The sequence below is a fragment of the Centropristis striata genome, chromosome 4, assembly GCF_030273125.1.
Source record: "Centropristis striata isolate RG_2023a ecotype Rhode Island chromosome 4, C.striata_1.0, whole genome shotgun sequence".
Taxonomy (NCBI): domain Eukaryota; kingdom Metazoa; phylum Chordata; class Actinopteri; order Perciformes; family Serranidae; genus Centropristis; species Centropristis striata.
In genome coordinates, this window is record NC_081520.1 from 27,359,605 (window position 1) to 27,376,293 (window position 16,689).

The 16,689-nt window shown below is 40.5% G+C and overlaps 1 pseudogene; it reads right to left on the bottom strand.

Moving 5' to 3' along the window:
• Positions 1-1,722: 1,722 nt before the first annotated feature.
• On the bottom strand, positions 1,723-5,033 carry LOC131970685 (uncharacterized; annotated as a pseudogene).
• Positions 5,034-16,689: the final 11,656 nt, after the last annotated feature.

The following is a 16,689-nucleotide window of genomic DNA, read 5'->3' on the forward strand; positions in this document are numbered from 1 at the left end:
CAAGTGGAGCCGCAAACTTCAGAACAGCGGCGCCTGCTAGCTGCTGTTCACCGGAGGAGACGTGAGAAGACGCCACCTAGTCAAAGAGACGACTGATGGTAAGTGCTTATACTTTATCTACACGATCCTCTTTTTCTCTGTTAGAAGGGCTAATAAAGCAGCTAATCATGCTGTGTGATAACTTCAGTGTGTGTAACGTTAGCCCAGGTGTGGGCGTGTCAGGTGTGTGTCTCAGGTGTCTACTGTCTCCTATAAATTACCTTTATTAACATAATGAGGAAAATCAGTGTTTCATTCACTCAAAAAAGTGTTGTTTCTGAACATAATCCAGGCAGTGATTACCTTATCACCACACAACTGAGGCTAATTATTAAACTGTAATATACAAACATAATTTGTAGGAGACAGGTTTGCTGTGAGACACAAAGGTGAGGAGATCTTTAGGCTATAACAAAATAAACAGACTATAGTATGGTAAAAGTATAGTAAAATTATTGTTTAAAAGTTCTGATATGGTGAATCATAAACTGTATGGTGTATATGTTATGTTTCTGAATATGGGGCTGTATTGAATCCTGTGCTGCAGTCTGTCTATCAGTGAATGATCATATTCAAGCAATAATACAGAAATGATAAGGCCTCATTCAACAATGATTCAACATGATTTAGCCAGCCCAAAAGGTTTGTGATGACTGTATTTTTTATTTATGCTATCTTATTTTGTAGATGAAAACATTTGGTCCATCCTGTGAAGCTCCATACGACTCTATGAGAGGATGCAGTGTGACAAGCAGCAACACCAGAGGACTGCCTGCTTCCTTGATGCATGTGACAGTTTAATTATGAAATAATAATAAATAAATATGAAATAATATAAAATATATTCTGTATTATTATTATATTAAAAGGGCCATTGTCTGTATATATATTTTTAATTGTATGGATATGTACTTGTAAGTAACTGTAAGTACATGTGTGCATGTGGCTCAATATTTAATATTTTATAAATATTCTTTATATTAATATTTTTAAAGTATTATATTTAAATACCCATCATATATTCTGTATTACAAAGGGGTGTTGAATCTTAAGTTTTTTAGTGAGTTTACAGAATTTACAGTTTGTAAATAGTTCTGATATTTGTTCAAAAGAAAATACTGTACTAAATTAACATTTTCATGAAATGTTCTGTCACATTTTTTCGATCAAATTAGATTCCATAATGTGAAGACGTTCAACCACAATAAAATGAATTATAAGTTGACACACAAATGTCTGACAGCAGATTTCTGTTTATTCTGAGACAAGACGTTTCATTGATTACATTGACTGAACCAGTTTGATTGAACATGAGAAATGGTACAAGAAGGAATACTGTCTTATTTACAAGTAATAATAATAATAATACATTTTATTTAAAGGCTACTGTCTTATTTACAAGTAATAATAATAATGATAATACATTTTATTTAAAGGCGCCTTTCTTGACACTCACGGTCACCGTACAACATCAATAATACACAACTCAACAACAGTATAATAATAATAATAATAAAATTAGGAGAGAAAAAAAAATTAAAATAGAGCAAATAAATAAACAATAAAAGCAGCCGAGAGAAGTGGAGAAATGAAAGTAAAAAGTAAGTGAATCCAGAACCTCCACCTCTTCCCCTCCCTCCCTCTCTGCTGCTCTGTGTCTCCAGTCACATGTTAGACTTCTGTCTATTTGCTAGAGATAAGCTCTCCCCTAAGATTGACAAGAGCTGCACAAATTTTAAGTATCTTGTCAAATTTAGGCACAAGAAGAATAGGCACAGTTTGAGAGAGGATTTTAAACACCTTCAAACGTCTAATGGTCCGTTCAACATGAATGCGGACATTAGAGATGCGTCGCGTGCGGTGACCTGTTCATTTGTCAGCTGGCCTCGCTTGCGTGTAAATGCTGGTAAGACCAGGTGCACCTTCCTTTCATCCAGCAGATCTCTAATTGTGAACCCACGGTCTGCCATGACCTGATCTCCAGGACACAAAAACTGTAGAAACCCTGAGCTCTGTGTAATAAACCTATCACTACACTTCCCACCGTAAGCCTCAGAGATGAACATGATCAATCCAGATTGAGCAACTGCCACAAGATATTTTACAGTATTACTGGCATAATAATGGCTATATGATTCGGTCCTTGCATCCTTGTTGGTAGCTTTCTGCAAAACACTCTCTGAACAGTCAATAATACAAGTAGTGTTAGGGAAACACTTCTTAAAAATCTGTGGCATAGTAGCCTTTATCGTATCACGGGGCAGCCATGGAATGAGAACGGTGGTGTTTTCAGCAATGACATCAATCCAATCCAGACTGTTTTGCTGACCTGACTGACAGACACTTTAAAGCGTCTCGCTAAATCACAGGTAACTAGATTGAGTTTAAGTTTCATCAGAGTCAACAGAATTTGGTCAGCCACTGGCATTTTTTATGATGTGGGGGCAAAACTTTGTAAACAAGACACAAGAGTTTTAAATTCAAGTAGAGGAATCCCTGTATACAGTAAACTGTCTGCATCATTTTTTAGTGTAATGTCTGCAACTGACAGTGACCCCTCTGGGGCTGGTACAGTCGTCACGCCACTGAGGATGGGTCCTTTGGAGTAGATATGGTCGTCCATAGCAGGGTCTGCCCACTGTGTCTGGGCATCATGAAGAGTCTTTGCAGTAGGACCTGGCTCTTCAAAATCCCCCACACCGGTCTCATCTGAAGTTGAGTGGGAGAGAAGATTAATTCCAGAACCTATTCAAACTCTAGTCACAAAAATAAAAGACATACATGATTCAAAACTCAACACACCTGTTCTTAGGACAACTTTGTCAACCCCCCCACTGAGGCCACGTCTCTGTCCGTCCGGTGGCATTGGACCTGGCTCTTCAGCCTCCACCACACCAGATTAATCTGCAGGTGATGATCAGTGTTATATAACATGACTGCCACTGACACCAAATAATAAAACATTGATAACAAATTAACACACAGTAATATCTATAACAACAATCTCTGATCTATTTCACCCAGTTACACTCTCCTGAATGTCTGACAGAGAGGGGAAGGGAGAAGGGGGATCAGATGGAGACAGAGTCTGATGTGTAAATGACTTTAAATGGACTATTTCACTTACTTTACTGTATTTCACTGTGCTATGAATAAGTTACAAATAAAGCACCTTTGTGGTGTATCTGATCGGGCACTCGGTGCTCGACTATTAGAGGGTGCACTAGAGATGCGCAGAGTGCGATTGCTTCTGTCTGTTGTCATGGAGTTGAATGCCGAGTAAAGAGTTTGCCGGTTATAACCTCGCCTCCGTGTGGATTATTTAACATAACCTGAATAAGGACCCACGAGTATAACTAAGAGTCACACAACAACATATACAAATACAACAACCTTCACCTTTATTTTAAAACAGAATGAATTTCAGTGTGTATGTGTGTGTGGGGAGAGAGAGAGAGAGAGAGCTGTGACTACTTTTAAACCATAAATGGATTGAATTACCGTAATTTCCAGACGATAAACCGCTACTTTTTTCTCATGCTTTGAGGTCTGCGGCTTAAACAAAGATGCGGCTAATTTACGGATTTTTACAAGCTAACGAGCTTCATGACACCAAAACATTTAGACTCGTCACATCAGACCAATGAAACTGCTCAAAAACGGGAGATAACCACACTACATTAACACAATTTAGAAAGCCAAACTTTAAACTATTTAACATACCTGTGGGAATATGCTGGACTCTCCTGACGAGGCGGCGTCTTCTCTTTGCCGGTGGTCTGTCATATCCAAGAAACAGCGTAGGATAAGGGTTGTCATCCGATGGATTTTGTCCACAAAATGAAACGAACATACATACAAATTCTTTGGGGGGTTTTTTAGGTTGAGATTTTTCAGCCAATTAATTTTTGTTTCCTCATCTTTTGGGAGCCGATGGAAAATGTAGATTCGCAGACAGGGGCAGTCAGTTTTTTTCTTGTGTTCATGGTCCGGTTCAAGACTCTCAGAATTAAGCCACTCCTTTAATTTTCTCTGGTTGTATGTACAACCACGGACAGCACACAATATTCCTGAACTCCGGGACATCTCGTTTCTTCCCCTTTAGTTTTTTTCTTGTTTCTTTCTCGTTTCTCTAATAGACACTATAATTATTGTATATTATATTATTGTCTCTCTCTGTCTCCTACTGCGACTTCCGGTGCGCGCCGGAAGTTTCGCACATAACTGATGCTAATGGCGACCCCCAGTAACCACTTCAGGAAAATTGTGGATATACCAATAACTGGATCAACATTTTGAAAAAAATCTAAAAAACAACATAAAATCTAATTCTGCAAATGATGTTTTTTACTCAGTGAAGATTTGTAAATGTTGGTTGCAGATATATTTTATACTTAATATATTTGACCTTATCCCTGGCTTTATTTGTTCTATCATCATCAAACACAAACTGGCCTCCTCTTGTCTGAAGCAGAACTTTAGAGGGAAGCTGACGGCAGAGACTCTGGCTGTATCCCAATGTCAAGGAAGGATCCTCAAACAGCTGAATCTGAAGGATTCTACGTTATCATCATCCACCGAAGGACTGTCCTCTGGAGGAGCCTGGACATTGGGACAGACTCCTTCTGTTGCCCATATTCAAGCAGCGAGTGAAGAAACAGTGACGCCGGCCTCGCGGTATGAATTTAAATATTTAAATATTTTCAGTTTACACTGAATATTTGTTATCACACAACTTCCAAAACTTGTGTTCAAAGTCAAGCAAAAACAATTTGCACAAACAAATGCCAGAATATTTATCTAAATATAATAAACATCATCTTGACACATTACCAGTTAAGTTAATCGATGCCGTCTCACTGGGGATTTCCACTGGGTGTGGAACGGCTCCGCCGCGGTTTTGCTCCGTCTTCTGCCCGGCGTCAATTCACACCAGGTGCGTTACGGCCGCGGGACGGCAGCGTAGCGAGCCAGCCGTTTTCTGCTTCTACCATGGGCAAGTTTGCTACTCAGTTTCTATATTTGCCGGGTTTTATGACTTTAATCGTAGTTTAATTATGTCCCACATTGTTGTGCTGTAATTACACAGTAAATACTGTTAAAAGTCCAGTTATGAATGACAATGATTTGTGGCTTTTTTGGTTTTAAAAACGATAAGTTTGATTCATCATAATTCCTTCATGTGTATTGTTCACATACAGTGCCTGTTAGCAGAAGGAGGACACTTGCATTAGTGCTCCTTAGTGCGATTCTATGCGTTCCTGCGAGGGTGTAGGGTGTCCCAATACTTTAGGGAGCAAGGGGGAGTGCCTATCCTTCCCTAAAAATGCCCCTCAGCACCAAGTCAGCTCTGGACCAGGCTTGCGGGCAAGGGAGTATCCCATGATGCATTGCACACTCAGCCAGCGGCAATTTTCCAGAGCATGATGGCGGCTTCAGGTGCAAAAGACAATTACCAATGTAAGTATATATTCGCAAATACGCCTGTAAAAAAATCCGAAACGTGTTGGAATGTGTATATGACCTGTATGTATATGATATGTATATAATATGAAGCACTAACGCACTAAGCGCTAACCGGGCTATCTGGCTACCTGTCCCGTGTTTAATGACTGAATTTGCGTGGTGATGCTGTGTGGAAACTAGGGTTGTGAACGTTAAACCGATGCGACCGGATATGCGGTGTAATAAGTGAGAGATGTGGCCGCATTGGTAGCAGCCTTCTCAATCGACCGGCCAATATTTTATTAGGTTAGATGATTAAGGTAAAATGTAAATGATGTCACTCAGATCACACCACTGAGGAATGATCAGCCTCACGTGGGACTGATTAAAATGACAAACGATGTAAAAGTGTTTCTTGCTGACAAACAGACTATCTACTGTTTGTTTCTTTTTTTTACTTTAATGATATCCATAATAATAGTGGAAATAACAGATCATGAAAGGAAAAAAAAGCTTCTAGAACAATTTTCTTTACATTATTATAAATGTATAAAGATGTTTGTGGTCTTTTTGTTGTTCAGAGCCACAATAAAACAGATTTGTGTAGACACATATTGGGTTGTAGCCTATTGATCATATTGAGCATTGAAAACAAATGTCCTGTTCTGATGACAACTGTCTTTTCAGGGACTCAAGAGAAGACCTTTGCCCTCATCCGCTTTAGGGCAGCCAATGATGCCAGATTTCTTAAAACAAAATTCACCACCAAAAGCCTGTGGGAGTGAGTGACCAGATTGTACAAATCATATCTGATAAAGTTATTGACCCTAACTACATGACCATAATATTCACTTTATGTTTACAGGCAAGCAGTGAAAGAGCTGGGCCTGGAGGGTCAAATTAACCATAAGCAGGCCAGCAAAAAGTGGGAAAACTTAAAGAAGCGTTATAAGGTAGTTATTTGCATAGATATCTGTTTCATGTCTTTATCCCAGTACCTACAACTCCTATTACAAACATCAATTTCACTCCCTGTGTGTGTGTGTGTGTGTGTGTGTGTGTGTGTGTGTGTGTGTGTGTGTGTTTGGTTGCTATTGTAGGACCTGAAAGTGCCAAAGCACAATGTTATAGCACAGACGACGGAGAGAAAACGGTGTCAACTTGGCCGTATTATGAGGAAATGCATGCGATTTTGGGGGGAAGGCCAGTGATTGATCCCCCAGTCATCGTGGCTTCCTTCAGGCCAGCTAAAGGACCCCACGCCCTTGCTAATGGTAAGGTGAATGGAGTAGGAATTATAACATTTTCCAAACTAGCCAATAACTTTGCAATATGATCTCAGAATTATTTTTGTCCCCAACAGGCCATTGTCACACCAAATTATGAATCCCCCAGGGAGCACCTACCCGAGTCAGTCCCAGCCTCTTCCACCAATCCTCCCACTACAACATCCACCACCCTACCCGCCACTCCAACCAGCCTACCTGCCACTCCAACCACAGCCGCCATTCCAACTCCAGTCTCTTCCACCAACTCAGCTCCACGATCCACCACCATAACCGCCACTTCCACCCCATCACCAAGCAAGAGGAAGAGGAATGCCAACCAGCAAATACTGGACTTCCTACTAAAGGAATCCGCTAATGTACAGAGGAGACACACAGAATCGGAGGAGAAAGTCGTAAGGTTTTTAAATCTGTTTGAAAGACTTGTGGACAAAATGCCAGAAAAATAGACTGGTTCTGTTAAAGTAGCCAGGCTGCTTGTGTTGTCATGTTCATTGACATATTGTTATTTTGACTCTTCATTTGTTATTTAAAGTGTTCATTTGTTATTTATATTTATTTATTGTTCTGTTATTTATGTTCAGTGTTCTGTTGTTTTTAATAAACCTTTTCCAGGAAGTTTGTGACTATCAATGGTTTTCACCAATCATCATGCAAACACAGTAATGTGTAGATTATAAAAGAAACTAGCACCAATATGTTCTAGAAATAATATGTTTAATAGAGTTTTAGGGAATTGTATAAACAAACAAGGATATCCACTGATAATAACAAACAAGGATATCCATTGATTTTTACATTTTGTTGAAATGTATAAAATGAACCATATGTAAATAGCACAAAAGAACATGTGCATGTAAACTATTTACAATTTTCAACAGAATATTCTATTGAGGGGCTTGTGCATTGATCAATGCAGCAAGCCTGTCCCTTGTTGCATTTCCTGGTCTCTCGTCTGCCTGAGCAGCTTCTTGGAGGGGAGGTTCTGGTTCCAGGATGTCCAGTGCCACATCATTGTCTGGTTCCAGGACATCTCCATTGTGCAGGAAGGCACATGATGCAATCACCTGGGGTGCAAATGTAGGTTTGACCTCCAAGGCCCTGAACAGAGTTGATCTCCAGTGCGTCTTCATAATCCTGAATGCTCTTTCTACAATAGAACGGGTTGATTGATGGTAATTTAATTTTCGTTGCAACCGGCCATTCACTGGTTCTCTGTATGGAGTGTTGAGGGAGACTGGGTTCTCCAAACAAGGATACCCACCGTCTCCCAGAATGAAGTATCCATTAGGTGGGTACCTTTTAGCAAGATAGAAAGAACTGTTTTTCAAAATGCGGGTGTCGTGTACTGAACCTGGATAGCCCACGAAAACATCCAGGAAAAACAATGAAAAACAACCAACATTATTGTATGAGTCATGGCCCAACAACACCAGTGTGGTCTCCTCCATGATCAAGTAGCAGTACACATTCAACAATGTAGATTGGTGATATTTACAATAATAACAATGAATGCAAAGGCATGAAACTATGATTTTTTTTCAGCCATATAAATGATTCTCAATCTCCTAACTGATTAACTAACTGACTAATGGTCTAGCTGGACTAGTTCTTGTTAAACGTTCTGCTTATGTGACACAGATGATTGTTGATTGACCGATCAAAACCAGTAATGCATCATGTTTAATCATTTAACCATAGACTGGAAGCAAACTATACGATCTGAGCGCTAGCTAGGGTTAATAGGCCAAATTTATTTATTATCCACCATAAATCAATCGATCCTTAAGATTCATGTAAACTCATTGGCTGACACAGCAACATAACCGGCAGCTATGGTAAGCTACTTGGTAGCTGAGTTGAGCAAAGCGCCAAAATAAAAAAAATTACATACCTGAAACATCCTGACTATTGCGAGCATAAGGCGAACGCGTCTTCTGTTTCCCATATTTGTTCTCGTTGATTTATCAAACGAAGATAAATCAACATACCCCACACAACAGGCAGGAGCTCCGCTGGAACCGGCATTTTCAAACGTGAATGAAAATAGTACTTCTTCTGTGGTATGTTGGTATTGCAGTTCACAGGCAATGTGTATCACCGCCATCTACTGGGCTGGGATGAAATCAGACACGTCGATGATGCGCTTGTGCGGTTGTCTGCTTGGCCTAGCTCGTACTCCAGATCGACAGCCCCTCTGATGCCTGTGCTCTCGATGCCGCCTCCGTTGCTTCTTGCCGGGGATGGTAATCCATGAGGAACCCTCTGGTCTGCTGAGCTCTGTTGGGATCGTATTGTTACCGGTGTTCGTTTTTCTTCGAGATTCAACTGTCTTGCATCAAACCGATGCAGAGTAATTCGTTTCGGCTGTATCTTACATAAGGCTGAGCATACGTGACATTTAGAAGACAGTAAACTGCTAATAAACTAACTAGAGAGTACCGATACATGGAGTGCTGAGCCGCAGCATGTAAACGCTCCGCCATGACACTATGAGGGTCCCCCAAAGTGCTTGGTTTCAGGCGTCAGTCGCATAAGTTCTTAGTTGGTTAATATGCGCGTCAGTGTGATGATGCACGGTGTGTAAAGTGATGTGTAGCTATGCTATTCAGAGAGTTATATATCCATTTCTTGTGTTAACAGACCGACATTCAGCTATGATCAGTTATTGCTTTTTATAAATAACTGTTATTGTTCTGTAAAATGAAAAAGAGAACTAGAAAATCTCCATGGTGAGTTCTGCTCCAGGATCATTTAGCCTTCATTTTTTACTATTTTTGGGTCTCACAGGGTTAAATACAGATGACAACTCAAGACATATAACAGGATCATCAGGTCTAACGGTCCAGACAAGAAAGTCATGACTAATTGTCAATCAAGCCAGGTTTGTGGACTCTGATCACATGACCTGGACTTGTAAAGATCTTACTCTAGTGTCATCTGATGGCTAGATCCAGTGTGGAGAGAAAACTGCACTTTCTCAACATCTTTAAATGTGTCATGGTTCAACTGAATTCTCTATTCTTGACTCGTCCTGATGCACGAAGCCGCAGGCGACCGCTGCTGCTGGAGTGTCCTTGAGCAAGACAAGATACTAGAGCTCCAGAGAGGCAGAGAAAGAGAGGAAGGAGGAGATGTCTGCAGAGATTTGTCGAACATTTTTTAGACAATCACAACAGTTTGTCAGGAGCGGTGTGTGTGTGTGTTGTGAATGTGTGTTTGTGTGTCCAGCCTGTGGCAAGGGTAGAGCTTACACTGAATATTTAGTGTTCGCTTTTAAATAACACAGAGAGCTTAACATGCTGTGTGTGTGTGTGTGTGCGTGTGTGTGTGTGTATCACGTTAATGCCCAGAAGCTACCAGGGCTTCCACCTCTCCCCATCAATCACAGGCTCACACACACACACACACACACACACACACACACACACACACACCTGTATCAGTTCTTTGGAGCCGGGTTGCTGCTTTATTTTTAATGTGATTTAATAAGGCAAACTGAAACAGAGCAGACTTATTTAAAGCTGCAGTCTGGACACACACACGCCACACACACACACACACACCCTGACATGTTTGGAGGTCACAGATGAGTGTGTTGGGTTTGTCCTTTATGTTCTTTATCTTGTGTAAATGCACTCTGAGAACACATAAAAAATAAAGTGGTTGTTGCTGCACAAAGAAAACCTCTGAGATGAATAATTGATATTTTCTATTTCCGGACACCTCACATGGTATTAGCCTTGTGTCTGCACAGGATCTGCCCATCACAGCCAGGAAACACAGCTGGAACGTTTCAGTTTGGTTGGCTGTGTTTCAAATCTGTGTATTAAAGTGATTCACTGCATTTTAATGAAAATGTAGCTTAATTTAAGTTTAATACTGAACTGAGTGTAAACGGTGATTAACCCTCTCATGCATGAATTATGATAAACTCAGTCAGGATTTTTTTTACTAAGTATTTTTATACATCCTTAGGGATGTAAAACAAGGTTTTTAAAATAAAAATATTTATCTGTCCACTCAAGTGTACTTCATGTGTTTTGTACTGTAAAAACACATCAATGTAATAACATGGTAGTTATATAGGTATAGTTGTAATTTAGTTATACTGTTGTAATATGGTATTCTGTTTGAATGGTGGTTCCTCCACTGCTCTGTAGGCCTCTCTATTTAAGCTCAATTGATAAATGTAAAAGTTAACATAAACACAAAACTTATTTTTTCACAAGGAATTTTTATTTATCTTTCGGGATGTAAAACAAGGTTACAAAATACAGATATATTCTCTCTGAACTGAGGAGGATAGTGTGACACAAGTAACAGTCTCTGAACTGTAGATCCTCATAGAATCATGACTGTAACTGATGTTTATCATACTGTTTGTCAAGTCTCTGAACTGTTAAGTCTCTGAACTGAGCATATTCTCTCATATTGTCTTATATCATATTGCTTGTTGCTCATTTGTTTGCTATTTTCTGTGATAGTTGCCAAAGCATCCAGGGCACAAAGCTGCAAGACACTGCACGCAGATGTACTTGGTTCTTCGTGTGCATGCAGCATCTTGGCATCTGCTGGCATTTTTTGCTTCCTTGAGCTGGGGCCAGTGGTTTCCAGGGGCAAACCGGATCTCAGGTGGGGCCTTAAACACTGCTCTCCATTTTGCCGGTGGTGGAGTGGCACTGGGTCTGCCTCTGGTGTGTAGCTTCACGGATCCTGCATTGATGAGAGAACGAGCTATTGAAGCCTTGAAGTACAGCAGATCCTTTGCTTCATTTCCAGACATTCTGTAAAGGAGCCAGGCATTCACAGTTGTGACGTCAAGGAAGTGAAAGAACACTCTGATGTACCACCGTTTGTTTCTGTGTCGGTGGGGATACATGGCGACACATTGATCCATGAGATCTACTCCACCCATATGCTGATTGTACAGCTTCACGGAAAATGGCCTTTGGATGTTGAGCATTTGCTTCTCTTTCTTGCTCCATCTCTGTGCCACATCTGTTGGGGACCGGCCGGTGCAGGAAGAGGCCATGTGAATCACTGAACTATCCAACCAGCGTGTGACAGTGATGTTCCACACATTGGTCACAACAGAGACAGATCCTCTTCCTTCTTGCTTGATTTGCTTTTCTCCTTTCAGCTTTTCTTGTGCTCCATGGAGCCTGTTGCTTCTACATGTACCAGTGCCATAGATCCCTTGGTGTTTCAGTGCCTGAAGGAGGGTAATGGTGCAAAAGAAATTGTCAAAAAACACCTTGTGATTCTTGTCCTGAATGTCTTCACAAAGGCGCATGACTACATCTCCAGCCATTCCCAGCTGACTGATCCCACCTTGTCCCCCAGCTGGACCTTGATAGGGTTCAAAGTTGTACATGTACCCAGAGGATCCTGCTCGCACCAACACTTTAATTCCCCAGGGCTTGGGTTTTTTGGGGACATATTGTTTGATAGACAGGCGTCCCTTGTAGGGAATCATCATCTCATCGACCGACTGAAATTGCTGAGCGGAAGGTTTCCTTGAGTGCATCCAAGACTGGTCTGATTTTGACAAACCTGTCAGCATTTTCGGGGTCCAGTGAGTAGTTGTCAACAAAGTGCATGTAACTAAGAATTTGCTCGAATCTGTTCACTGGCATTGCATCAGCTATCAGATCAAGACGAAGTCCTGTCTCTGATGACCAGTACATTCTGGATCTAGGATATCTGACATATGACATTACCATATTAATTCCAAGAAATGTTTTGAACTCCTCTGAGGTCAATGCCAGCTTGTCTTTTCCTTTCTGGACAGCATATCGGTTTGTATTGTATACAATGTCATCGATCATATCCTGGGTGAAAAGATGCATGAAGAAATCTATTGGATCTGGTCCCTCAACATTCATCTTGCTCTCTCCTAAGAAAGGAGGCAGGTCTCCCTTAAACTGGTTATCCTTAGCTTTCCAGACATTTCTGACACTCCTTCCTCAGCCTCAACTCCCTCAGCAACATTTCCAGACTCCTCACCTTCACTGTCACTGCTTGGTCCTACTTCTCTGCTTGCACCTGTCTGTACTGGCAGCCATTCCTCATCACTGCTACCAGAAGCACAGTCTTCCTCACTTGAGTCTGGAAACTCCTCTATTACCCTGTATGCCTGTCTTTTTGAGGTCTACAAAATATAAGGATATTTAGAAAAAAAACTCAAATTACATTATAAAAACTTAAAGAAGTTGATCTACAGCCAAAACATTATAGGATTATGAATTATTTTCAAGAACAACATTGATAGTAATTGACATTGCATTGAAGTTGAAACATAGCTAGTGATGCATGATGTACAATTGAGTGGGCAGATGATTAATCCGTATTTCCTCCAAATATAAAATCAAAACTTGGAAAATCTTTACATAATATGGCACCTTAGATGTTACTTTATGTCATTATATTTTTTTTTACCTATAATGATATCTTTTTATAGAAGCTAGACACGGAAAAAGACGAGGTGTTCGGTCTTTCTCTCTGTCTGTCGGCCATCTTGGTTTCACTGACTACTTTTTCCCATTGCAATGACCAGCCAATAGGATTTTTTTGTATGGGATGATGCAATAGCTTCCACTAGAGTGGACTATATGCAGCAGTGCCCAAAATTGCAGGCATATATAGAGAAAAAGCACTTTTAAACAGCTGTACACTGTAGTGACCTCTATGCATGAAAGGGTTAAAGAAATTCAAACAAATAACTGTTGGCATCTTGTTCCGTTGTGAAAGCTAAAATCCAAAATTAAGTTTCATGCTGAAAAGAAAGCATCCAAACAACAATAAAAGTCCTCAAACTGCTGCAGCACAATATACACTCAGGCTACATACAAATCTTCTGCTTTTATCTTGCGACAGATTTGTCTAAATAACTCTTGTTTAAAAAGCAAGGAAATTGGTGCCGAACGATCGGTGCACCCCTACCACATATTACAGTCTTACAGTCTTACAGTTTGTAGTCGAGCTGAGGTATGACTCCATGACATCATATGGGTTGTATTTAAAAATAGCAGCAAATTGACTTTGACTAAAATCTAAATGATTTAACAAGCCACAACTAAACCCTTCCCTGTAGTAGTGAGGTAAAAATCGGGGTTGGTGTTAAACATTCAATTAACCTCGTTGTGATCCAAGTATTATAGAAAATATGTTAAATATTCAGACATAAAAACAGACTGTTCATTGGTTGTTCTGGAGCACTTTAGGAAGATATGGCCACAGATTGTTTTTATAGAGGGGAAAACACAATGTGTTTGGGACAACTGACTGATGCTTGACTGATTCACTCTCTAAAAACAATGAAGCTCTGAGTTTAGCCTCTGCAGAGTCTGAAAACCATTTTCACAGCCACGTTCCCAGCTTTGTTGTGAGTGGCAGAGCAGGTTCAATGCTGTTTGGAATTATGCTTTCATATCCCATAAATATGGCAATAAATCAGTCGCGCCTTGCTGCAGCGTACCCAGGGGTCTGAAATTTCAATCTATTAGGTTTACAAATCAGGTCAGTGCTCGGCTTAGGTGAGAGCAGAAACTTACCATCCAGAACGCTGCAGGTTCTGCTCACTGAGAGTGTGCAGCACAAACACCAGCCCACAGCACCGTTTCCCTTTTGATTTAAGTATAATTCACAATTGTGTGCTGACAAACTGGTCCTGTCAGGAGACTCTTCACACTGATTCTCCTGTGGAGGAGCTCCGGCTGCCTCAATCACAGAAATCTTTATATCCACTCTTCAGCTTTACACTTCTTCTTTATATAATAATCTGTGATGAAGTGCTCCGAGCTCTCCTATCTCTACACTCCACTCTGGTCATCTAAACTTACTAAACTGTATCCTTAGGCATCAGAAACTCTTCAGACTTCAAGCCTGCAATAAATGCTCTAAGAAGCAATTTATGCTTCTTTATCCTTCAGAGTTGTGATAGAAAAGTGTGGCTGAGAATTGATGAGACAATGGAGGATTTTACACGACCGGAGAGCCACAGGGATCTGATACTGGCACCATGTGTTCTCAACAACGTGTTGTATGATTTCTTAGGAAAACTTTTGCAACACAGTTGGTATATTTTAGCAAACATAGCACATGATGAGCGCTGTTTTAAACATTGTTAATGTTGTAAAACAGGTTTTAGGCAACAGATCCACTTCAGGTGGATCAGGTTCTGGTTCTGTTTGGACTGCACAGCAGAGAGTGATACATACAAAAAGAGTTTTGTGTACAAACAATAAACTGCTGCTGACTTGTGGAATATTCACCTTTGAGTAGAGAACGGATTCCAGGTGAGGACACAAGATCTGATCACATGGAAGAACTCTGAACTTTGTACAAATATAGGGTGGAGAGGAAGAGAGGCACACATAGGAAACACAGGTTAGGAGTCGATCCACAAAAGACATTGGCCCTCATTTATTAAACAAGCTTATGTCAGAAAGTGAGCGTAAAGTGGGCGTGAGATAATTTCTACGCAAGCCTTGGCATTTATCAATTTGGACGTGAGCGGAGAGTACGATCAGATCTCACGTCTGCAAAGCAAAGCAAAACATGTCAAGGCTACATCATTTATCATTAAAACATGATTAAAAATAAATACACCCTGGGACCTTGAAATTCTTTAATCAGAATACTAGCCGAGGATATTAAATGTTGTTGTCTTCTGCTGTTTACTGTTATCCGGCTCTGACACCAGAGCGTCAGCGTCTCCTTCACCAGCGGTGCTGCCCGGACAGAAACATTTCCAATCAGCGCTGCCACACACTCCACTGACTAGGACAGAATTCTTACTAAATGTAAAGAGGTGAATAATATCTCTCCACCATAATAATAACAATATTTGGATATTATATAGATTATTAGGCTTTATATATCATGATGTATAAATGTAATAGGCTATTTCAACCTCGCCAGGAGTTTAATGGTCCGCCAAACAAAACCAGTTTGTTGTGTTGCAGCTGTTGTGTTGCAGCTGTTGTACGTCAGCGTTTCACTTTCTGCCTCTGAGAAATTCCTCTTCTTTTGGAATTAAAACTTACTTTAGAACATTGTTTATCTCCTTCAACCAAAAAGCTGTGAAAACTTTTAAGTCTGTGGTCCAAATGTAAAATATTCAGTGAACTTGTTTGACTTTATAACTATAAGTACTTTTATTTCATAAACTTCCATCGCTGCATATTTCTGTAACATGCCTATTTCACTACTGTTGTTATTTGTAACGGTGCATGTTGCTAATGAAGCTGACTTTAGGGGGAAAAAATCCTCTTTTTGGCCGTATTGCGTCCTTCGGTGTAAACTCTGGAGGCGAGTCATCTGAATCAGGTATATATTGGGGCGTGACATTTAAGTCGCCACATATATCAACAGCCGATCAGTTTTACGATGTGGTTGGAGTGAAACGATCGTTTGATAAATCCCACGTGAACCCTGTCGTAAGACGAAATATGCGCTCGTTTGATAAATGAGGTCCAATGCGAGAGAAACACCAGTGCAAAGAACGGAGTGAATGGAGTGAAGAGCAGACTTTATGGGGAGGCGACCCTCCAAGGTGTCACCTGTCAATTAACCATCCATGCACCAATGACAGCACATCGAGAGCAATTTGGGAATCAGGATCTCACCCTGAAGAACAGGGTGAGGCTTATAAAGCAAATCTTCTGGATATATCTTCCAACAGCAGGACATGAACAGCTCTCCTGGTTTATTTGGCCCATCCTCCTCCCTACTGCACTATTGATAGGCGACAAAATGAGAATTTACACTACGTTAAAGATTCAACAAAAGTCCTTTCAAAAAAGTAAAACTAACACATATAAAGAAAACTTATGTTTTAATACCAACTCTGTCCCAATGCTCCACCTCTGCAACCACGTACCTGAAAAAGGAAGCAATAGATTCAAACACTCGA